Source organism: Osmia bicornis, chromosome 5 (genome assembly GCF_907164935.1).
Source record: "Osmia bicornis bicornis chromosome 5, iOsmBic2.1, whole genome shotgun sequence".
Taxonomy (NCBI): domain Eukaryota; kingdom Metazoa; phylum Arthropoda; class Insecta; order Hymenoptera; family Megachilidae; genus Osmia; species Osmia bicornis.
In genome coordinates, this window is record NC_060220.1 from 4,287,848 (window position 1) to 4,311,583 (window position 23,736).

Genomic DNA, 23,736 nt, shown 5'->3' on the forward strand with positions numbered 1-23,736 from the left:
CCGAGGTTGCGTGTGACGACGAAAAACCGTAGATATGAATGGCGAGGGCTATCGTCCATTCGACACTGGGTCACCGACTGATAATCACGGTCGTTAACACACGGAGGGAGAAGTAGAAGAAGAAGAAGAAGAAGAAGTACACGAAGTATCGTTCGCGAAGCGTGCTTTAGGTTGTCGCGAATGGTAACGTTGGTGAAAACATTGTTCAAGAACGATAAGGGATCGTAGCCCGCGATCCGTGGATCGTAAACGATGATTATGTAAGACGATCGATCGGTCAGTGACGTAACGAGCAACGAGAGGCAGAGTTCGTCCGGGTATCGTCGTCAGGGTGAATAATCTGTGACACGTGCGCGGACCGTGGGTTCGAGGAAACGCCGTTTCATTGCCACATTTTTCCGTGCCCGCCCAATGTGTAATCATCGAGACTTTCCGATAACCGATCATTTCCTCCGACGTTCCCACTTTTCTTCGAAATAGAAGAGATAGAGGGTATAGCGAAAGAATGCTCGTTTACGCTTGAATTTGAGAAAAGTGGGGGAGGCGAGAAAAAAAAAAGGAGAATTCGTTGGTTTCGGTCTAAACGCGGCCTTATATACCCTAACGTTCGCCCTATCAACGCGTTCCCTTTTTTTCCCCACTGTTGGTTCGATTCGATAAGCCGTGAAGTGCGCGAGAGTAGACGTTAAAAAGAGTGACGAGGAAGGGAAGGAGTGACGCGCATTCTGCTTCCTCGCTCGATGTTTCGAAATACTCGGCTTTCATTCATGAGCACGCCACGACGGAAACGAGTCTCTCTCTCTCTCTCTCTCTCTCTCCCCTCGTTTTACCTCTTCTTTTTCTATCATTCACCGTCTCTGTCTCTCCCCCACTCGTGGAACCGACGACTAGTCTGTCTACTCGATTCAACGGGCACCGATCAATGGTCGTTATCGCGGTAGATAATTTTCCAGGGCCGATAAAGAGGCGCCAGCATTTTTCACGATCGACAGCAAAGCAAACGTGGACGCACGCGTGTTGCTCGTGTTACGAACCGTTCGAGCGTGTTTTTTGCTGTCGATGGGAGCGTAATAAGCCGCGATGTCGTTCGAATATCCTATACTCTGCCGATCTTTAGATGTACATTTGGAAATTCTAGGAAAAGGTGCTTTTCGATTTTATCTTTTAAAAAAATGTCGGCAAAGTTGAATGAAGAATTGCGTATCTTAAATATTGCATAATTGGTCTTAGGTTAATAGAGAAAACTAGAGAAATCTGGATGAATAATTTATTTATAATAATTTCAGTTTTACAAAAATCTGTTATAATTGAAACGAAACAATCGGGTTGGCTGGGTCGAGCAAAAGTAAAATATTTCTTCGGGACATGGAGGAGTCGTGTTCGGTTGGGAGCGATCGCGCGAGGTCGATAGGTCGCTGCCGGTCCGTCTCGAATACAATCGCCGGTACGGATCGTATCGATCGCATCGTCTTCGTCCTCTCTTTCTCGATAAAAGAACGCCGCTGAAGCTTCTTTTTCCTCCTCCTTTTCGACCTGGTAGCTTTCGTTTCCTCTCTTTCTCCTCCGGGTCGATCGTCGTTTTAGATCGATCGTTCGAAGATCGAATTCCAGAGCCGCGCCGCGCCGGTTCGACGACGACCTAGAAAACGGCTGCCAGAGAGTCAGCTCGAACGCGTCGAGGCTCTCGTGGAAAATTTTTCATTAAGCCTTTCTCTCCTACCTGGCGCCTGCGCCTAATCCGAATACCTTTGCCTCTCTTCTCTCTTTCTGTCTTCGTTCATCCCCCCTCTTCTACACCCGTCAACCTTTTCTCTTTCTCGTTCTTCTCGTTCCTACGTCTATGAATGGGATTCTTTCGAGCCGCGTTTCACCAACACGCGAGCTCTAGAAACGCGTGTGCGTGCGACCAGCAGACACGCCGAACGCGGTGCTTTACACTCTTAGGCATCACGGACGAGTACCAGAAGGAGGCGTCTCTCTTTCGTGCGTGTACAACGACGTGTAGAGCACCTTCACGCATTCCAACCTACTCCCATGACGAAATTCAAGACGACCAAGTCGCCACGATAGCTCCGTTTTCTCGCCGTGTGTCGTCCAAGAGCAAACTTTAACGCGACCCGAACCCGACCGAGCTCGAACGGCAGGGACTCGTTTTCGGAGTTCCACCGCGGACGAGTTGATTCAAGAAACTCTTAAGTGGTCCCATTTAAGATGGCCCCGACCACCATGACGACGACGATAGCTAACGCTACGAGAGGGGGAAGAAAAAAAGATTCCGACAGATGGAATCGGAGTTAGCCAGTCTCCTTCGTCTACGCGATTCGAACAGGATTCTCCTTTTAATCTGATTTTTAATGCTCTTTCAACTTGGAATTGAATTACAAATGATGTTTGGATTAGTAGATGTTTTGTTTAGAAAATTAATTATTTCGGTTATTTCGAAAGTTTAGTTGGAGAACTCGAATTGAACGCGCGGTGGGAAGTACAATTTCGCGAGAAATCTGTTTCGTTCGTCAAGGAAACTCTAATGAAACCGCAAACGTTTCGAGCCTGTCTATTGGATAAGATATCTATCGTTGCCGCGTTATCGTTACTGGACCACTTCCTCATCCGGTGGCTCCGTTCGAACTGCCGCAAATTTTCCCAGCGATACGCGACTTATCGATCGCGCGTGTCGTTCTCGCAACGTGCACCGATCGAAAACAGTTCGACGCCCGGAATTGATTGGTATTTTCTCGGTTCCGATTAATCATTGACGCATAATTAAGCGCACACTGGTTTCGCAAAGGGTTAATTCGATCTTGTATTTCATATTATTTTCATCATCTAAATTTTACACTGTTCCTTTAAAAATTAGTGTCTCAATATATGAAACTCTTTCGTTTAAAAATTATACATTCAGCTTTAAGCTAATATCCATCTATATGTTTTGTAAATGTGGGTCTCGATTCACTCGAGCTCCGTTGTTGAAGAGTTAAAAATGAAAGGAAGAAACGAAACGACAGAAAATTGATTTTTGGGTTTGAAAAGAGCCGATGGTCGTGCTAGTGTTGAACGACGGCACAGCTAACGGTGCCTTTCGAGCGTGAGAAAGAAACGTCGCGCGACGAGCGATAAGCCGCCCTACGTATTGATAAAGGAACACGGTGCGAACGTGAAAACGCCAGAAGCTTCGCTACCAATCCCTCCCCCCTAACGGCACCGTAAATCCGTCGACGCGAGTTCTGTTTGGCTGGTTAATAACTAAATTTCAATCCCCGGCAAGGTCTCAGTTAGGAAACGAGGTTCGAGCCGCGTGGCGAGCTCGCGATAATTAACCGTGCACCGATGCGCGACGAACGTTCAGTTCAACGCGGTAGAGAGGAAAAATGCGGAAATTCGTAGGAACCAGAGAGCAAAGAGGGATCGTTGAAACGACCAGTTTAAACGCCGCTAAATTACGCGTTGTTCCGCCCACGTGACACGGTCGTTCACCCGAAAACGTATGATTTTCTTCGACGCCTCTTTACGAGGAAATAACTATTTTGACAGCGTATTATTTTCACCGTTTCGAAGGAATACCCGCCTCCACGGATAATTGTCGCGACGCGAACCCATAGCAGCGACGATTAACCGTGAAAAGGAAACCATTCCCTGTTTCGTTCATTGTCGCGAATCGATGACTGTATGTTCGTTTGGGTCGCTGAAATCGGGTGCGATCGGGTGCTCGCGAAATCGAGTCAGGTCCAAGCGAATCGTCTGCTCGAGAGAGAAAGAGGAGAGGACGCGTGGTATAGGAGGGTAATGAGAAAGGAAGATGGTAAGTGACGGTGGGAGACGATAAGAGGGAGAAAGAGAGGAACGGACAGGAGGAAAGATGAAGAGAGAGAAGGAGAAAAAGAGATCTTTGGTTAGAGAAGCACTACAGCGGCGCCCCGGGGCCATCCATCATCCCAATAATTGCTTCCCTTCCCATCATATAATTCCTATAGAACCCTCCTCTTTCTCCTCGTCGCCTTCCACTCGGCCCGTGTCCTGTCTCTCTCCCTTTGCTCTCGTATCCTTCGCACACCCCTTCGCCCTGTGGTAACACCCGCTCGCCGTAACGCCCGGCAGGGATATCACACCCGCCACTCTCTCACACCCATCCGTCTTTCTTTCTCTCTCTCTTTCTTTTTTCTCTTTCTCTCTTCTGTCTCCAACGCCCCTTGGAACTTCCAAGAATCGAGACCTCCCGAATTTCCCGCCTAATTTTTCCCAACAGAGGGAAAACCAGGGAACGTATCAGGCGTTGAAATATCTGTGAACGGTTCATTGCGGGGCAGAAAGATCTCACGGTGATTAAAAATCTGCGATTTCAAATACGGTTCTAAACAACTATCTAATAAATTTTCTGACTGATTTAAATTGCATAACATATCAAAGGACCAATTCTTCCAGTTTAGATCGAAATTTCCACGGAAAAGCAGCCTTGATAACCTTCCACCCTTCTGAATATTTTATTCAAAAACATTTACTTTCCGTGACCTCACGAAACTACGGGCGAATTATCGAACGCACATCGGCGAGTATCGTTCGACTACCCTCGGTAGATGGCCACGATCCCCCTGCCGAGAGCAGCGCCCCGCGAAATGTTGATTTCGTTGCCGCTAATACCCCGAGAGTCTGCCGCTTAATTCGATTTACTTAGCGAACAGGGGGATGAAAGAGGGAGGAGGGTAGGAAACGAAATTGCTCGGTAAAGGGCGTCTTCGTTGGCGACGTAAGAGTCGAGGGGGGTTGCCAGCCGCAGCGACCAAGAGCACGCACGCCCTTCGTCGCGGAGAAGACGCATGCGTACGCTCGTGCGAGCAAGCGGGGCTGAGCGGGTGCGTCACTTAAGGACGTCCCTTAAATGGTCGCCAACGACGAAGGACGATGAACGAGAGCGGCCCGGAGTCTCCGAGACTATTGAATTAATTTCTAATCATCCACTGGAACGTCGGAGAACCGTCAGACCTTTTCTTTTTTCTTCTGTTTTTCATTCCTCTCGAGTTGACTTTCGATCAACTATAGTCGATTAAAAATGGCTGCATAAATGTATCGATAGAAAATTCTCGTTCGATCGAAAAAGTGGTCGTTCCCGTTTCGCAAGATGTAGTACGTGGCTGATGTACGCCACTGTCGAAGGTGAGAAAGTGAAAGAATCCGAAGAGGAAAAAAAGGAAGCGAAGCCCGAAGGTGGAGAAAGAGGCGTAGACTGGCAAATGCCGCGAACGTATGAAAACAAATTACGAGGCGGCGTCTGTTTGTTGTGCTCCGAGATGAAGCCGAAGAGAGAAAGAAGAGAACGATGAAGCTGCAGGGACGAGGATAAACGGGACGGTGCATTCTCCTCGTCTCGCTCCGTTTCTCTGATACTCGTCTGCTGCACCGGTGCATACGTAAGAGTAGGTAGACGGATTCTCGAAGGTGCATTCCATTCCCCTTCCTTCGTTACCTTCGTATTTTCTTCTTCTTCTTTTGCATCTCTCCTAACCTCGAGAGATGCGTAAACTCGATCGTACTCTTGTCGTGTCGCGAACAGAGTTGTTAGTCTTTTTTTAAAAAATTAAAAAATTCATTTTTATTATTCGTAACGCTGTTGTAGTTACGTCAATCGAATGCATAGGAGGAAAAAAGGCTTATCGAGGAAATTCCTGGGCGTTAATTGTGGCGACTAGATTCGTCGCCAGTCGCGGTTTTTATCTCATTGAATGGCCTCTTTCTGTCGTAAGACAAAACACGATTTTCTGTTTCACCATGATAGTAACGCGTACGAGGTGTAGACCGCGGGCGAGGGGGAAGAGGGTGAAACGCGCGACGAGAGAAAAGCACAGGTAGGAACGTCCGATGGTGTCGAGACGATATGATAAAGTGGTGGCGCTAACCTCTCGAGCAAACACAACGAAACGCTATCGGCTCTTCTGTCCTACGGGTATCGTTGCGACACACAGGGTTCGTGTCGTCTGTCGTTACCTTTCGCTCGGCTACGTGGGATGTTATTGTCGCCGTGACCGATTCACCGATAAACGAATTACACGTTAACGGAGAAAGACGTTCGCCTGTATACGCCGCGTAGATAGGCAACCACTTGTTAGAGCCCCGATAACGCTAATTATCAAAGGACATTTACGGTGCTCCGTTAGAGAGCCACTTTTAACCCCTTCGACTCTCAAATGACCGGTCCGACTTCGTTACAGTAACCTAATGTTACAGGTGTATTTTTCATCTATACAGAGTTTATTAAGTCTTACAAGTTAGTATTCGCTTTATTCTGTCGGTGACTGTGTCGCGATTGTAACATGGTAATCTATATTTCTGTGAATAATTGAAACTTCCACATTATCGTCTCGTCTGTTTGGCGATAAATTTTGAAGGGGCTTTACTCGAGCGGCTAATAACTCGAAACAAAGTAACTCGTCCATCTCGGAATCGTTTGCTCGAACGTCTCACGTCGTTGACGTAATGCGACGAGCTGACAGTGGTAACTACATTAACCTTTGAAGGGAGGCACCGCGTCGAATCGGATTCGGCACACGCCGGTGCGCCGCAGATTCGAAATTCTCCGCGCCGCGGCATCGTCCGACGATCCAACACCGGTCGTCGAGATACAAAGGAAAGCCAACCGAGTCTTCAAAGATCTGTGTCTCTCGATAAGCCACGATTACTTGCTCGTCGCTTAAATAGATCTTCGAACTCTAAAGTTAAACCCTTTGACGAAGACGTTTAGTCTCTCGGCATTGTGAGAATCGGATCCCGGTAGACCGGTCGGGACGGCAATTCTATCGCCGAACGAAGGCTAGTTTCTCATCGACGAATCGCATTAGCCTGTCTATACAGGAAATCGAATATTCCGTGGACGAATACGGGGAGCCGGATGTCGCGTTCGATCGAGCGCGATCGACCGAGCGAGACGCTCTCGGCAGCGCGATTTAAAGCACCAACCTACAGAGGAAAGAGAGTGTCTGTCTGCTATACGATGACAGGTCCGCGTCGTCGTGGCTGCCAACAGGTTTAAATTTACTCCTATGGAATCGGGAAGGCTAGCTCGGAAGTCTGCGAAAACATTGCTACCAACCTCCTAGTGAATAGGCACGGTTCACTGAGAGTAGGCAGCAGGAAACTGCGGAAAAACAAACGCAAAGGCACGAGCTTAGGAATGGGTGCATGATTGGTAGTACAATCGAGAAAATTAAGATTATTTTACTATTAATTGCATATGAGAGACATTTCTTCAGGTTAACCCTTTCACTTATTATTTTTCGATAGCTGCGTCAATTGCAACTAATTAACTTGAATTTTAACCCTTTGACTGCTGAGTATTCTTAATCTTAAACGTTCTGTGTGTATGAAAGGGCCAACTAAATTTCACACATTTGATCTGTAAGTTGCGTCAGGAATACTACACGATGTTTTGTACCTACGGCAAAGGGTTAATCGAATTTTCTCCAAAATAAAGGCACGCAATTTCGTCTGATTTTTTCGTGTAGAATCTCGGTGTCGTGGCAGCAGTTACATGACAGCCAGTATAATGAAACAAGAGCAAACGAAGGCAAAAGGAAGGTTAGAGGGACAAGCGTAGAGAAGAGAGGGGTAAAAGGCAAGCCTTTGATGTTTCCACGTACAAAGTCGATGTGTTCTCGAGGTGGTCCCGACAGTGGGAGGCCACAATGGCCACATGGAGTCCTACAAGGTGCTATGTTCACATCGTTCTCCATACTCAATTATCATATTGGGTCTGGGACCAGTTCCGTTTGCCCTCGGAACCCCACCATCCCCTTCGCGTCTAGTCTCGTCTAGCTTTCTCTCTCTCTCCATTCATCTCCTTTCTTCTTCGCTTCAAATTTTCTTCTGTCTACCTACGAGAACATCCCTTCTTCCTGTGCGTGTCCCTTCGCGTCCCCCCTAGCGTTTCTTTTCACTCGTACCGTGTTCCTTTACTTTCCTCCTCGTCGAACTTACTCGTAGCAGGGTATTCATTCGTTCGCCTCTCTCTCTGGTGGGCCATTGTCGGCCGGCCGCTAGCATAATGCATCTTAAACGGCGGCGCCTCAAAGATCGACGCCTCTGCTTGGCCTCTTTGGAATTCTTCAATATAAATTAGATCCTCGAACGGGGATCGTAGATCGATGAAGCGACCGGACGCTCGGGGCTGCGCGTAAGGGTTCGAAGAAGAGGGGGCGGGGGGTTAGCTTGGCCAGCGACTCAAGTATGTATTTATTTATCTATGCGATCGAATATTGGAATATATTTTTTCCCGCGGCTCTCGCCCATCTGACCTCTTTACCCGGCCTTCAGCTACCGTGGAACTTCCTCCAACTTTTTTTCCCACGTCCCGTCGATAGTCCGTGGGTTAAACGCTCTCGACGCTAACTTTCCTTTTCGTTCTTTCGTTTTTCTTTCCGTCGTTCTAACGAGTTAACTCGTCCTAAACATTTCGTGACAAACAGGGTAGAGGCGTACAATTTTTATTAAAAAACGTATGTGTTTCGTTCGTTAATGAAACCCACCCTCCTCGTGCGGCGCGCAATAAAAGGAAAGAGAATTCGTGGCGTTAATTGGAGTAACGTCCTCGATCGAGCGAGTCGATTAGACACGTCACAGGTCGCGACGAATTTTCGTGTATTTTCACGGCGATCCGGCCGATTTCCTGGAAGAAAGCAGCCACCGCCTACGTGCCAAGGGGTGCGATCGATCGATTCACATCCTTTGAACGTAGCCTGTCCCGCGTATACGGGCCGCGGTGTCTCGTTTCCTCCTGTGCCACACCGACTGGCCTGATCCCGCTTCGACCACCGTCATTGACGGCTCGGTAGGGAGGTGTACGAACGACCCTCGCACGCGAACAAGCGATATAACGTTTCCTCGACACGAGATCCATTCATTCGTAGTCGCGACCAGGGGGATCGCATTCACCCCTTCTGATTCTATAATACACCAGCGCAAGTAATCGTCCACGAAATCGGTTGAGAAACATTCCAAACATTTGAATTTAGAGTTTCTACTTTAGTTTTTATTCGAGTGAAAAATAGGAAATATGATGAAAAATTTGAAATCTTTCGCGGTCAGACGGCTGTTTCGAAACGCGCAGCGCATGGATCCACCCGCACCGTATTTGTTTACGGTGGCGCCGTTTCGATTATGGCTTTATCGTCGTATTTATAAACACGCGTGCACGTTCTACAACGGTGGCATTCGTTTCTCGTATACGTCGCTGTGCGTCGATAAAAGAACGAGCGCGGAGGAGGATGAAGAGGGCCTAACGCGAACAACGAACGCTAACACGGAGGTACGAGAGAGAGACAGGGAGGAACTTTGGCGAGGAGGCAAAGCCGGGTGTAAGTACAAAGCGGGGCTAAGCGAGCGAAAGAAAGGAAGAGGGAACCGAGGGCACACAGCCAGAGAGGAAAGGAGAGTAGCGTGGCGCGTAGAGAAGCCCACACGAGTCTGGCCGGATACTCATACTTCCGGTCCTACACATGGCCGTACGTTCTTTCTCGCTTTGTCGCGCTATCGCTCGCCCGTTCCCTCTCTTCGCTACTCCCGACACATTAGCGTGTACACACGTACGGTCGGAACGCGTACACTAACACTACGACAACGGATCCGTTTTCTGCCCCTCCGTATGCGGACACGCACAAAGATACCAACGAACGTCACACGCGACTTACGCCGTCTGACGCTGTCGTACGTACACGTTTGTGTATATACCAGCTTGTTCGTGTTTCTCCCGTGTGACGTCATTGACGGCACCCTACGCACGCACAAAGAGAAACGCACACAGATACGGCCAAGTCATTCACCAGGGAGTCGTTTCGTCGTCGCTAGTGATCGGCGCGGCGGTGCTCGCTGTTACTCGAACTATACCGTTCGCGAATCACCGCGATCTCGCTGCATCGCTTGTGGAAATCGTTACTCGGGAAAGAAAAAAGGAAAGGAACTCGTACGTGAAAGGAGAAGGAACGAACGGGGTCTCTGGTCGCAGAGACAAATTAACGGCTGGGGGTTTCCGTTGGTCGTCGGACGCATTTCGATGAGACAGATTTAGCCGGGAGGAAAAAGTGGGTGTAGGGGATTACGTGGCCTGTTTACAGAGAGAAGCAACGGCTCGTGTCACGGAGAAAGAAAGAAAGAAATAAAGAAGGGTGGAGACGGTTTGGTATAAGAGAAGGAAAGAGAAGAAGCAGCAGTAGGAAGCATAAGGAAGGCGAGGAGAGCGAGCAGAAGGGAAGCGAGAGGGGGAGCAGAGAGAGAACGAGCGGCCACCAATTTGAGAATCGGCGACGACCCTGGGCATCGACGACTTCCGGTGGTTCCGTTGACCCCGTATACAAGTTCGTCGCTACGAACTCCGCGTGAAGCGCAGCGCAGAAACAAGCGGACGCCTATTCGCGAGCACATTGGCCGCGACAGAGGTGGAGGAGGAGGAGGAGGAGGGTATCCGTCCTCTGTTTCTTGCCGCTCCCTTTCTTTCCCTTCGCGTGCTCCAGGAGGCGGCGATGAATCAGGACGCGAAACGAATTCGGAGCGGAACGTCATCGTCGGTTCCTCGCTCTTCGTATCAAAGCCCGTTTGCTTCGCTTTCGCGCGGCAGCTGCAGTTACTCAAAACAAGGATCAACCGGCAGCGTAAAAATATCGCGGATACCGATGGAGGGAGGACGATGGAACGACGAACGAAAACGCCTCGGAAATTCTGGAAAGACGGAGAAAGAGAAGAGGCGCGGGGGTGTCGAGAAACGATCGATCGAATCGTCGAGGACGATGCTAGTTAGCGGATGTAAAAAGCGTAGAGGATGGGTGGCGAGGGAGGCCGTATTAGTCGCAGGAAGGTTGACGACGAGGAAGAAAAGAGGAAGGAGCGACAACGAAGAAGGCGAGGAACTGCGCACGCGCGCGCTACGTGTCCGCCAGTTTATGAATGCACGCCGCAAACGTGCGCGTCGTCGTACGTACGCGCTCTCGACACGGTACATTCATACGGCCCGTGAACGTAGCCGTCCTGTTGTAGCGCGTAGTAAGCGTGCTCACACTCGCGGCGAGTGCGCGCCAAGCGTACGCCCCACGGCACCCGAGGGCCGTTTACTTACAACCTCGTTTCTCTGCCTCGCGGAATCGTTAAAACCACTGCGCTCGCCTTTATACCGATATCCCGGCTGGAAAATCCGTTACGATTTCTGTCGAGAAGAAAAATTCTCGTTTCAATTGAATCGCGAAAATTCCTTTAAAATCGTCCATCTTATTTATTTTTGATCCGCAAGATAAACTAAAGCGTCACGTTTGAAAAACATTGAATGAACGTGTTTTTTCGGTTCGAGCGAATAAGCGAGTTCACAAATCACCGAGCGTATCCACGGCTGCGAGTATCGACGTAACAATAACCGCACGCGTTTGCACACTCACACACAGCTGGCATTAATTTGCAGCCTGTAATGCACCGGCCGTCCCACTCGCCTTCTCTCTGTCGCTCGTGCACCACTCGACGCATGCAACGCCTCTGTGTCCTGCAATAATTGCACTCATTAACATTTTTCTCCGGTTCATTCACCGAAGCTGGCCTCCCTAGGTCTTTTCTCGATTCTCGCGGGATGCGCGCCACAAATTAGCTATAAAAATCACGCTTTTTAACGAGCAAATACTTCCGGTCAACTGGTACTTTGCGTTCTTTCATTTTCCTCGTTGAACACGGTGAAACTTTTCCGTTACCTCGGTCGTGTATCTTTCCACGAAACTGTTATCCGGTAAGAATACATCATCCATCATCGTCCAGCATTGTCTCGTTCACCGGCAAAGCCATAGAAGGAAGCTGAACGGGCACGGTGGTCGGCCGCGTACAATCGCGGGATATAAACCCACCCCCGCAGCGTTCAGAAATCTCTCGTTGCGGCAAATCTGGCTGCTTTTTTCCAGCTGCTTCGCGTTGGCTCGCTCGTGCTACGAACGATAATTGCGCTCACGCAACTCGCAGCTCATTGACGCCCTTCTTTTCCAACCCTACCCTCGTCCGGCCCCGGTCCATTCATCGGATCCGTCGCGTCGTCGCTCGAACGAGGATATCTATTTGTGCATGCCGACGTTACGACGGTGGATACGGCAAACGGATGGGGAAGAAAGAGAAAGAAACGAGAGGGTTCGAGAAGTCAGATGGAAGGAAGGACGCCTCGCATAAATATGTGTAGAAGCTGGAATGTGAGAAGAGAAGAGGCGCGGGAGGAGGAATTTCCTGTTGTGAACCGTCTTGGGATGCATCTGCTGCTGCCTCTTAAGCCTGAGCCACGCGTGCGAGTACCAATTAAGGCGCCACGAGTTGGTCGTGATTGGCCCCATGCCTATCCTTCTCTCTCCCTCACCGCTTCGTCTGTTTTCGGTTCCCGCCTGATAACACGGCCCCTTTCGACCCAGCCATCGCGCAGTCAGCGCCGTTTTAAACGCCGTTTCGTAACGGCCGCGCCTTCGATTTCCGTTCGCGCCAGTTTTCTCTTTGTCGATCGAACGATTCACGGATTTTCCCTTTTTCCCTTAAACGAGCATCATAGACAGACAACATTCGTCTATTCGTTTCGAAATCCGAGATGGTAGCGAGCATTCGTCTTCCCTTTTGGACGCGGATGGGAATCGTTGTTGCTTTAAGTAGCCCGGTGTGTCAGGTGGAGGAACTCTGGAACGAAAAGGGGAGAGTGACACGGCTCGCGCCGCTGTGATTCATCGGGCGAATCTCTCTCCATTCGTCGTCTCGCGTCCCACGGATAAATCTTTCCCTCGCGATCCGCGTCGAAACATTTTCTCCGTTCCCTTCGTTGACGAGAGAGAGAGTCTGTCCAAGCGAACAGCGAAACGTGGCGTGTCGCGTCGATTCGAATTCAGAATGGAACGGATCTGTGTAATTAAAAAGTACACGGTGGGTTGAGAAAGAGGACGCGGTGCAAAGTGACGCACGCGGGCGTATGGTTCGCGCGCATTCCGTCACGTTTCCGTGTCTCTATATAGGTTAGGTGCGCCTCCGCGATCTCTCGCATTGGCGTCGCGATGAAAATTTCATTTCTAACCGTCGCGACGCGGTTTCAAGGAAACACCGTGGCAGAGAAAGCAACTCCGTTTCTCTGCCGGCACATTGTTGATCGAAATGTAAATTGCACGTTTAAAAGCGGAGTTGAAGATTATTAAAGCCCCGGCACACGATTGCTGGCCAGGATATATCCTACCTCTCGGTGCGCTCGCAAATTATACACACGATCTCGTTCCCTCTCACTCTTGGCAAGCATCGTCTGAAACGTGGCTCGATCAGCCGTGACGACAAACTTGCAACTCTCGGTTCCGCCTTCGGGCCAACTTATCTCGGGTATATCGCCAGCGAGATTCGTGCATCGCGGCCGACTTTCTGTTTCCGCCTCGAAGAACACGAGGGAAAAAATGAAGCGACGCTTGCGACCGTACCATCGTCCAATGATAAAAGCAAAGAGGAAGGGTGCGTGCGGGAGCTTCCCGTTCTCTGGAAAGGATCAAACGAAGACATCACCGAACCAGTGGACGATTAATAAACGAAACTAGCTCGATCGATGTTTCATTTGCATTAGAGAGCAAGAGCACCGTTTTCTATCGGTCCCCGGTGAAACATTCGGAGCACAAAGGTCCGCGTTATTTATAACCGTTATTATTGCCGTGTAAATCGATCAGCTCGAAGCGGATTACCGCATCGCGTTCAATTGCAATCCGATCGATGCTTTGGAACGGCGCGCACGGGGGAACGCGATTACGGGAAACTGTAATAACCTTTTACTGGGTAACGAGACGCAGCGAGTCCGCTTTGCGAGGTCAGCTCGCGAGCTCCTACGACTCCGGGACACGTCGCGATCCTCGCTACACCACTGACCTTAATAACTCTCCTACGTTCCTAGCGTACCTCGATGATGACGATAGACAAGGTCTACCCGTCTAGCAGAGGCAAACTCTGCGCATCAAATGTACGTATCCTCTTCTCTTTCTCTCTCTTTACGAGCTGTGTTCCTTTCCTTTTTACACTCGACGCATCTATCTTCGGATCTCTCCTGCTCGTGTGTCTCTTTCTGCGTACAAGCACACCTTACGGTCGTTCACACGAGCGCGACCGATGGAATGCACGCCGTTGTACACACAGACACACGCGTGCGTGTCCGTGGCGAGGAACCGTTAATGAATCTTGCAGTTCTTAGACCGCCCGTGCGCGTCCCGGTGAGAAGAAGGAAGAACGTAATGGGACGTTTGTCCCTCGGTAATATGGAAATGATCCTTCGATCGCGCGCTCTCGAGCCCGACATTTTTCCGTCGTAATCGTTGACGATCGTATGCGTGAGAGTCGACTTTCTCGTTTCGTTCATGCAAACGCTCCATGATGTGTACCACCCACGACGTTGCCCCCGTTCCGTGAAAGAAAGGAAATGTTGATCCCCGATGCACGCGGCCTCGACAGCCTCTCCACTTGTCGCTTTTACTCGGTAAGAAAAACTAGACGAGTAGCCGAGGTCGCATTTCGGCGAAACGTTGCCCCGGGCTCCCGCGCCCCCGGGGCCCGGCTGCTTTTCCCACACCACTTCTTTTCCCCGCGGACTAAGCGATAACCAGTTTTTCTCCCAATTTCATCGACGGTATTTACGAGCCTCGTTCCTCGCGTTCCGTCGCTTTTTCTCTGAAAAACACATGACATCGGTATGTGTTCGTCACTCGAGTAAACACTTGTATCTAATCAATGGCCGGTCAGCTTGCGACAGAACGTTTTATCGCGCGACGCGTGAAAATCTAGCAACGGAAAAGAAAGGGAAATGCGAGGAGAAAAATTGTTTCCCTCGATGAATATCGAAAATTCCTTTGGTGTTTCTCGCGTGTCACGGGACGCGTCTCGGAGCAGGCCGAGCCAGTGAGGGTCGAAAAAGCACGCCGACGGTGGCAGGCGAGAGAGAACCACCACGGTCGGTACGTGGTTACAGGTCTGTTTGGCGGCGACCGGTGGCGGTCCACTTCTGAGAACTAACGGGTCTGTTTCGTCCCCTCTCTCGGTCTCTTTCTACCCTCCGCCTCGTCCCTGGCCCTTTCTCGGTTCTTTACCACCCGCGGCAACGCATCGCGTCGCGTCGCGTATTATACGCAGACCGGAGCGAAGCCGAATCGTGGCGAGTCGTGTGGGTGCGTGCATCGCGCATGCGTGAATGCGTGTTGGCGAGTAGCGAGCGCGCATCGTGCTGGTTGCCGCGTCGTGCGCAGCAGCGTGTGCGCAGCCCACGTCTGCGCATCGCCGTGAGCGTGACGCGCCAGCGATCACTCTCAGTGTGGTACGAGCCGTGCCGCGTTACGGTCGTTCCTTGTCTCGCGTGGCCTTCTTTATTCGTTGTTCACGGCCATGGAACGCGGTACGCGTGTGCGCGAGTGTCTGCTCGGACTGGATAAACATCCCGTGCACGGTTCGTGTCAAGGGCAAGCTCCGCGAAGACGTTCCTCGGGGCACATCTACGTAACACGATTCGCGCGGTTGTTTGTATACAAAGAGCGTTGCCCGTGCGTCCTCGGGACGGGGAAAAAAAGGATACATATCAGTGCTTCGACGGTGTTCAACGGAAATCGCAGAGCAACAGATGATAGCACCAGTTAACCAGACACGTGGTTCGAAAGTAGGAGCAAACCGTTTCGAGATACAAGAAACGGAGCGACGAAAGCTCGTGTACGAGCGATGGCGGAACCGTTGACCGGAAATCGCACTACCGGTTTCTCTTCTCGAGTACGAACGCTTTTATTCGTAACGCGGTTGATGAAATTCCTGAAACGGTTCTCGGAACAACGGAAACATTCTCAATTTCGCGTAGAGCGTAAATAATGAACAGGAAAATCGTGGGGGATATAATATTCTTTACGATAAAAGTAAAGAAAGGAAAGAGGAACGTTCGTTAAAATGGTAAAGAATCGCGAGGAAAGCCGAAAAAGATGTAGACGCCCATGAAAAATACATCGAAGGAGTAACGACGAGCAACGTGGCTTTAACCGGTAATTGGACCATTCTTTTTGCCATTGAGGTAGTAATGGCCCTTGTAGCGTGGTCACGCTACACTACGGTGCGCCATAGTACTATAGAGACTTCCGGCCCGCCGCAGGAAGTGAGACACACGTGTTCAGCCGTATGTGTTCCCATAATACGGGCCTCGGCTCCTCCTCTACAGTGCGTTGCAAGTTCGATGGCCCATACGGGAAGCAAGCACGCCACGGATATATTACCGTTCCTTCTGGGAAACACGAGTCGAAGAAAAGTGAGCAAACGTCAACGATCGAGTGAATTCGCAGACGCTTAGATCCCTCACGCGACCAGACTACGATTAAGTATGTACACACACTCACGCACATGTATCTATACTTATATTTCAGCTATACTTATCGACCACGTAACTTTCGCGAATTAATGTAAATGGAGTCGTAAAGTTTGCGATAGATCATTCGGATAGTAGAAAAGAGTATTCGTATTTTTATTTTTTTTTTTATATTTTCCTCGTTCTTTTAACTCACATTTCCTAGTCGTTTCGTCTTCGTTTCGGAAGACGAGCGTTTCTCTATAAATTCTTAAACAAGCCCACACGTAGAACATTGCGGCCCACACGATCCCGTTCGCAATCCTCTCTAATCGTCCCATTATTCCCACAAATTCGGGAAAACGAGCCTGTTATTTATCGGCGAATTTCGTTAACCTCTCCTCTCCGCCTCGGGACAGATTGCCGCGCTCCAAAATTTCACTCGTCCGCCCCCGTTGGCCAGACGTTATTATGAATGAATTTTCGGCGTTACATTCATATTTCCTGTGCCAGCGTGCGTCTGTAACAGGCACAGTGGTTCTCATCCGCGTACCCGGTGATTGCCATTTCGAAAACCTGCCCCGGGGATCGCGTGCGATCGATCGAACCAGACGAGTATCCGTCAATCCGTTACGGCGAATATAACTTCTTGCGCAACACGTGAATAATCGCTTTCAATGGCAGTCGTTCGCATCGGAGCGCAGATTTTGCAGCGTGCATTCCTCTGTATCCGATGCTTTTCCATTTTTTCAATGACTCGCGCGGTACTGCTCCTTTCAAGCTGTTCTATGCATTCATCTTTTACGAAGAATGGGATTTATGAATAATTAAAATTGCGGTATCTACATTTTAATAATCGGAGATTTTACTATAATAATTTTCGTTGCATCCAAGATTTTGTGTTATAAAAATCATAGTCAGGAGTGAAAAAATCATAGTTTCACGATGAGCGAATGTACCTACTCGCCCTTACGTGTTTCCTGTTTCTCACCGTACGTTCTCACCGTGATCGCGATCTCTGATAGTTGGGTCGATCGTCGCGAATACTGTAGGAGGCTGAGTTAAGGACACACGTGTATGGAATGTCGTTCTCGGAGTTGACTCGCTGGAATCGCGACCACCGCGTTTCGTTCCTTCTCGGGGCATGTACCGACGCTTTCGTACCTCCGCGTCGTGTCTCGTGTCAAACGACACTTTTCAGCGTTCGGTTTCTATACGGTGAACGGTCCCCTGGGATTTCTTCGTACAGCAGTAATTAATTTGAGAAAAATTTCGAATCGTCGCGTTAGGTGCTCTCTGGATAATTTGATAGATCATGGTTATCTAGTTAGGACGTTGAGAAAAAATAAAGGAGGAAAATTCGTCCTGAAAAGCTAGAGCACACTCGAAGGCGGAGGACAACGAGACTCGAAGGAGACCTTCTTCTCAAGTTCATCGCTCCCGCGCATGTGCAAACACGAGGCATTCATGTGCCCTTTCTCCGCATTATTGTCGGCGGTCGCGCGTTAATAGGACCCTTCTCGCCCTTCTGCCGTCTCCCCTTACGAGAGACACGACGTTCCCGCCCTCCTGTGGGAAGATATACGATAGTACCCACGTTACCCAGCGAGGATATCCACTCCGGCTTCCCTGCCTTCTCTTTCCTTTCCATCTCCTTCTCGCGCTCTTCTACTTCCGACCATTCGAACCGCGTTAACGCGGTGCATCGTCTATCCACGAATTGTTGTATTATCATTTGGAAAATGTTTCGCCATCCGAAAGGAAAAATATATAAAAACGAATGTACACAGAACAGTTGTAACGGGGTGTAATCCAGGGTGCCGTTGATTTACGAGCGACCGATTTTTCTTGCTCGTGCGTGCCGTTTCCGAGAACACCGGCCCGTCTGAACGCGTGAAAAACGGAGGCGTCGCGGGTATTTCGGTCCAACAAAGCCAAGCTGATTAAATACGCGATTGTGGTTAGCGTGCTGGCAATAAACGCGTCGCGCCATAGCTCGCGTTTACGGCTCCTTCTCCGTCCTAGACTCGTTCGAACTCCTCCCCGCTTCTATTATAATATCGAGCCGAGTGCGCGAACAATGGATCCCGATAGCTATGATATTCTTCCCCTTGATCCTCCTTTGATCGAATTCTACCAGAGTGGTTTCAAGATATCGCTAGCGTAACAAGGAGTTAAATTGTGGCAGGAAAAAGGCTTCTTATCAGTTACGGACCTTCAGTACGAGGGTATTCGCGGCGTCAATCGTCGTGTGACCCTCTTATTCGTAGCTTCTCTATTTCGCTGTCGGTGTTGACAGTCGGCCGGCGCTGGTCGGTGCGGTTGCAACGTGGGCGGGAGGGTATGCTTCGGAGGTTGTTTCTAATAATATCAAAACAGAATTACGCGCGTTGCTGCGTGCTCCTACAAAGGGTTCTACGACATATATCGGGTTTCCAAGGATTCCGGTGCGTCATCGCGACCGATTCGAATGTAGGCGCGAACGGGGCGCCGGCGACGATGCTGCTTTACTCGAAACGGTGGCGCTGGTTTAACGTATCTACATTTTCTCTCTGACAGTAAATTGTAACTTTGTGCCTGTAACCGTGACATTAAGTGTCATGATTTTAGTCGGTCGCGGTAAGTAGAAGTCGGTACCGCCTCGGCAGTGGATTTCGCGTGGCGATATTAAAAATGTCACGGTGTCGGATGAAAAGTCTCCATGGATTCCAGTGTCACACGATAGCATACCCTTATACAGGTCGAGGAACGGAACGTGGCCGTGGGGCACGTTGTTTACGTCGCGAACGCGAAAGGGCCTAGAAAGGAAAAAGGGGTAGAGGGGGTCCCGTGTGTTAGCATCGAGAGAGAAACGCGTCTTCGGCAAGGAGCATTTAGCGCAGTGGGCGCTCCCCTCCGTATTTCTTCACCCCACCGCCCCCATCCATCCCGTCCCTGCACCCTTTTCTCCCTTCTCTCTTCAGCGAGACGGTGGAACGAGGACGAACTGCACGTTGCCCCCGGAGTGCATGCACAACGAGGACAGACGAAGCGTGTCTGAGTCGCTGGCCGCCATGACAGAGCGGAATGCATGAGAACGCAGAGCTACTGACCCTCTTGTCCTCCCCTTTCCCCCCTCTTTCTCTCTTTCTTTCTCTCTCTCTCTCTCCCCTCTCGGCAATGTCTTCGTTCCTCTTTTGGTCTTTCGCGTTCCATTCTATCGCGCTCCGTCGCTCGCGAACCCCACCCTACCCCTTTAATCTCCATATCAATCCCACTCGCCGAAACTGGAGTGTCTTCAAGCGCGCCGATTTGGAATTTTTTCGACCCCCCCGTGACACCCTGCCGTCTGTCGATCGTCAACGGTGAGAAACATTTTCCTCGAGTTAGAAGGCGCGGGGGGCATTGAACCGTGCCCGTGAAAACGTTATTACTCGCGAAAATTTTAATTCCCCTTCCTTGCGAATTGATAGTCCTCGAGCGTGATATTCTTCGCACGTGGACGTCTTTCCAGGCCGTACACACACGCTGCTCGAAGCGAAAGGGTTAACTGGAGTAGTAGTTGTGCGAGGCGTGAATTTCAAGCGGAATGTCACGTAGCAGCTAGACGCGACACGAGACACCTCCGACGAATACCGGGCAGCATGGGAAAGCAGCAAAGTCGCCGTCGTCGTCGACGTCGTCGTGATCGTCAGGTGCTGGCTGACTGGCTGTCGGCGAGGCAGTCGTGTGCCAATCGGTCACATAACGGTCGCACGGTCGTAACACGACCGTCGTCGCTACCGTGTGACGTCAAGAGATTGACGACCGACACTGTGACAACGGCAATCATTCATGGGCTAGGCCGTTTCCAGGAAAACTGTACCCATAGAATGCTTCTATGTTTTATTTATTTACTTATTTATATACTGACCAATATGGTTTAGTGCTAGGCTAGTCTATCGTGACAATTTTATAAGGATACATGGTTCTGAAACTAAAGGCCTATGGGGATGGATCTTTGATCATTAAAGTTCGGACGGCGGACCATGGAGAGAACCCAATTTAAATTTAATATCGTGTTTTATATTATTTTCATTTTATTAAATTTCACACTGTTCCTTTAAAAAGTATTCTTCCAATATATGATTGATTTAGGCTCCGCCGATCAAGGGGTAATAATTTTATATAAAAATATTAGATCTGCAATTAGTCTACGAGTGCCTAAGGTTGACACTATGATTATAGATCAACATTTTAATGCTTATTTAAAAGGCTGCATATTTCTAGCTAACTTTTTTATCTGTTTCTCAATTAAATGCCTAAGTCTTTGATTTCACTTAGAACAAAATACCAGGTTGTCATCTAATTTCAATTACTTTAGATACTCGTTAGTCCAGAGTTCGCTAGATACACTCTCTTCGTATGTTTTCCTTTCTAAAACAGCGACCATGTGACGCAACTGGCACGGCCTTGCGAGACGATCGTTGCAGATCTAAGATCGGTCTTAGCTAATGCACGTTCGTTTTCATTATTCCGCGATGAAATAATATTTCTTCAAGTTCCAACGGGCATACCGTCATCCAAAGGTTAAAGAGACAGAGTGAGAGAGAGAGAGAGAGAGAGAGAGTGAAACGAAAGGAATTTTCTCGGGCATCGTTCGCGTTTATCAGGTTCTACCACCTGCAAGTTCGCGGAGGAATTCCGCTGCGAGCGTCCTTGATCCGGTATCAGCGCGAGCAACAGCGGAGAGGACTGGACGCGGATTCGAGGCAGGGTGGAAGTTTCGAGCGCGCCTTAACGCGGAGACGGCTCTCTTCTCGTTGGGTCGTTGACTCTGCGTTTCTTGTTTCTTCGAATCCTGGGCCCGGTCCCCGTCCTCGTACCAGCTTTCCCTCTCCTCTCTTCGTTCACTCTTCATCCCGTCTCCCTTTCTCCCTTTCTGACTCTGCTAAATCCCTGTCTGTGCGTTGTCGGTCCCTCTGTTTCCCTCGCCGTTCTTCCCACTCTCCGCTCCCTGGTGTGCTCTCCTTCTTCTGGGCCGCGTCGTTCGTCTCTCGTTTTTCGTCGGTGCACGCGGATGCTTCTTCTACTCCACCGTTCCTGCCAGACAGTAAACAACGCCACGCCGTGCCCTCTCTCTCTCTTTCTCTCTCATTCATATCTCACGCGAGCGTATCCCGAATTATTTGGATGCCGACGTATTTCGCCCGGCAGGAACGGGGCCGCGCATGCAACCAGGGATAGAGACTACGCCCGAGACTGCTCCGCGTTGCTCGCGATCCGCGCATTTTTTTCCCCTGGCTAAACTATAAAAATACCGTGGCCCGACCCTAGCGGAAGCGGCACGCTTGCCTCGCGTATCCGTGGATCGAGACGTCAATGAGGAAAGCGAGTTTCCGCCGAGCTCTTTCGGAATTTCCTCTCTTTTTTCTCGCGCGCTTTGCAATCGCATCCTTTTGTAAACCTCTCGTCTACATGTTTGAGTTTCTTTTATTATTTCGACGATTTTATAATTCGAAGAGGAAATTCCATCGTCCGTAGGGACAGCGTGGCAATCGTAAAACCGCGATCCTGGCGATGAATGAAAGGGAGACTAAGGCTCTGCCTTGAACGCGAACGCTCGGCAACTCGTTCCGTTTCGTTGGCCTGTAACGAAGAGAAAACGATTAGAATCCGTATTGGAACACCTGGCACCTATCCGCGGCGTCTTCCGAGAGTCCGTTCAACAGGTGCTCGTCCATCGTCGCTCGTGTGTGAGTCGGTTGAAAAGGAAGCCGAGAAGGAGGCAGACGCGAGGTGAAGGCGAAAGAAGTCGATGGAGAAAAAGAAGATGCTAATTGGAGCGGCTTGTAGCGTCCAGCAGCGCGTGTTAACACGACTTCCAGGTACTCGGCTTCTCGGCTTCTTCGTCTTCCCTCTTGGATGAATACTTTCCAGTAGGTGCTTCCGGCTAGAAGACTCCGGGCGGCCTGCATCAAAGAGTCTTTTGGAGCTCTCGAATGCAAGCCAATGGATGGAATGCGCGCTGTTGGAGGAGGAGGGCACGGAAGAGAGGTGTGACAGGTATATAGCTCGCACCAGAGAAAATATTCGGTGACGAGCAGAGAGGCCCGAAAGAAGGGAACCGCTTTTCGAGAGACTATGAATGATGTGCTCTCCTCTCGGCCCCTCCTCTCACCGTCACCTTCTACACCGTTTTCTCTCTCGTTTCGACCCCACGCGCGTCTACCTCGCTTTCTGCCACCTTTTTCTCTCGTATACACCCGTTAGTCGGACGCGCTGGACAAATATTTGCTCGAATTCAGGGCGACCGCTCGTAAATTAGACGAGGAGCCCGCGCGCGAGAGAAAGAGAGAGAGAGAGAGTACTCTCGGAAATTCTTCAGAGCCGTGCCCAGCTTGCTAACCCCCTTGCATCGTGCTTCCTCTCATTTAACTCCACGTTTCTCTATTCTCTCCTCTCGTATGTGTGCTCCGTGTAGGTACCACTCGTTTACCAGCAGAAGGTTTCACGAAGTCTTTGGCCTCGCCGCGACAGGAAATTAAAACGGGCTCCCTTTAAAGTAGCCCCCGTTTCCTTCGCGCCTCGGTTCCCTCGAAAATTCGCGACGCCTCCCTTGTTCGGCTCCGTTACATCCTCTAATCTCGTTCCTGATTAAAAACCAGACGATGCGTCTTGTGTATCCTACATCCGCGCTCGCATTAATGGAACTATATCGGAACTTCTCACGTATTCTTCAACCCTCCGTCCTTCTTCGCGCTATCTTTAACTTCGTGAATCATACGGTTCTCGCGGCTCGTCACCAACGGATTTAGAGCTCCTTTCAGGACGCTGGCTGATGTTCGCTCGGAATCGTGAATTTCAGATCTATTCACCGGCACAGAGGGTGGGAAATAGAAGCGTGGGTGTTGCGAGGATTTTCACAGAGCAATCGGGGTGGTGCGAGGAAGATGGAGGAAGATTGAACGAGGGCGACAGGGAGAATGAAGCAAAGAAAGAAAGGACGACGATTGCTGTCCACGGGATAAGAAGGTGGAGGAGGAGGAGGAGGAGGGCTCGGTGAGGATCAGAAGCGTCTCTGGGTGGGGTTGTATGGGAGAGTGGTGTGTACTGGGTGGGGGTGGGGGCAGTGGCGATGTCCTAGCGAAGGTCACGGCCGGGAATGCGGTTTGCGTCCGTCGGTCCAAAGTGGCGTGCCGCGTTGCAGAGCTTCGCTCTTTCTCCTTCGCTCCCGTGGGAACCTCTCGAACGAACCTTCCCTCTTCGTCTTCCTACTTCTGCCCGTCTCTTTCCAACTGTCGTCGGCTTGCTGGTTCTCCCGCTCGCTCGTTCGAGCCGCAGCGGCGCAGACTGCAGGAATGCACCAAATGCATCGCACTGACCGGTGCCTGTCCCATTCTACCGCTTCCACTTGTTTACTTCGGCCGTGCGGTTCTCCCCCCCTCGCCCCGTCCCGGAGTACCTACCTCTTC

The 23,736-nt window shown here is 50.1% G+C and overlaps 1 protein-coding gene across 5 annotated transcripts in view; it reads left to right on the plus strand.

The window, feature by feature from the left end:
- LOC114880172 (serine/threonine-protein phosphatase 4 regulatory subunit 1-like) overlaps nucleotides 1-23,736 on the plus strand; it is a 111,799-nt gene that overhangs the window by 64,106 nt on the left and 23,957 nt on the right. The window contains exon 1 of one of the 5 annotated variants that reach the window (XM_029195919.2): nucleotides 15,325-16,337. The exons of the other annotated variants lie outside the window; for them this stretch is intronic. The gene's annotated coding sequence lies outside the window, so the exon portion shown is untranslated. Of the gene's footprint in view, nucleotides 1-15,324; nucleotides 16,338-23,736 lie in introns of those variants that run through there. 5 annotated transcript variants of the gene reach the window in all.